Below are 1782 nucleotides of genomic sequence, written 5' to 3' on the forward strand. Positions count from 1 at the left end.
CTGATATGACCTTAATGTGTTGCAAGCGCCGTAAAACCCTTAAAAACAAACAAACAAACAATCAGATCATGTAAAGAATATTTTTGGGAGATGATATTCTTTGTCCTAGTAAATCATCTCCTCTTTTAGCCATTCCCCTTTATCTTACTTTAAACTATGTAGCCATTCCCCTTTATCTTACTTTAAACTATGTGCTTTAGTTGTAAATCAAAACATACGTTTCCCATTTTTTTTCTCTTTACGTGTGCTGAAATGACCTAAATGTGTCGCAAGCGCAGTAGAACCCATAAAAACAAACAAACAGGCCATATTCCGTGCTTGCCACTAGTGACGATTCGTGCGCTCCCGGAGAGTCGGTAGAGCCAGATAGCCCGAAACGTCAACATAAAGAAACGACTAGGAGAAAGATAGACAGAGGGACTGACTCGTTGATAAGTTCCCTCGGAGAGGAAGATAAGACCAATGCACTGAGCCTAGCCTGAACAGAGGGAAGAGAAAGGAGGAGAAGACCCGTGTTTCACGGCTAGACAATGGTAACCGTGATAAAATAAGTGAAATCAATATTAACAAACTATACATTTATTATGGAAACTAAGTTACATTTACAACACAAATAGGAACGACACAACTCTACTTATCCATTCATCCTTGTCTCTCTCCCGACATCCACGAATAAGAAACCACTATAATAACATAATAGTATGAAACACGAATGGCGGTATTGTGTTCAGCTCAATGAAACTTACAAGAACCCCCTCTTATATAGCTCTGGTTCGAACCCCTCTGATTGGATGGTGAGGTGTTCAGAATACCTAGCAACCCGAGGAAGGTACGGTCAACTCCAGACTCAAACGGATTCTTCACTTGCTACAAAAGAGCAATATACTGTCCATAGCAGGTATCGAAATACGAGTGGTTGAGGTATGGTCTTAGACAGCATGACCAAAAAAGAAAATAGTCAAAGATATTGATGATGATGCTGATAATATAATATGATTCTTTCATCTCTTTGCATTTATTAAACGAATTATTTTTATCGTGCCCAATAACACGAGCTTGCGAGTATGTGTTATTGCATGATAAAAAGATAACGAGTTTAATAAATACAAAGAAATGAAAGAATTTGTTTATTCTACGCTTACAAGTAAGATTATAAGATATTTTGTAACCAAACCGTATGGTATTAGTACTTCAATTCACCTTAATTTGTATGATTCTCCTGCTTGAATGACAATTTGACCCAAAACTAAAATTAGATGTGTATTCATGTGCCCCAAAATATCATTTTTAATTTCCCATCAGCTGCCTTTTACACCCAATTTAATACCAATAAAATGTGCGAAAATATTCTGCAATCGTTGAATAAAATTTTTATTAAACGCCTCCAAAGCATTATTCAAGGATTATGTATTTACTAAGAAATGATAGGGTTTTCCAGTGGGAGGGGTGGAATAATAATGATAGAGCATCGCTGTTTTGACTTCATATTCTTGATCCGTGTCAAATTTACAACAGGTTTGATACCAAGAACTATGTATTTACTCCCAAAATATGTTGAAATTAGAAATACATTTTATATAATAATGTTGTTATTGCCTGAATCATTTTCTTGATTATCTTGATTACGATTAGATACACAGTTTAATCGATGTTCTTGTCGCTGCCATGCTTTATTCGGCATGATTTTAGTTTATCAGTCAGTAGATATCAATATCAATAAGTCACAAGTTTTTACCACGCTTGACTTGGGAGGCCTTCTGAAAGCTCCTACAAAGGGAAACA

The sequence above is a fragment of the Berghia stephanieae genome, chromosome 2 (assembly GCF_034508935.2).
Source record: "Berghia stephanieae isolate SIO BIC M18660-M18661 chromosome 2, UCSD_Bste_1.3, whole genome shotgun sequence".
NCBI classification, from domain to species: Eukaryota; Metazoa; Mollusca; class Gastropoda; order Nudibranchia; family Aeolidiidae; genus Berghia; species Berghia stephanieae.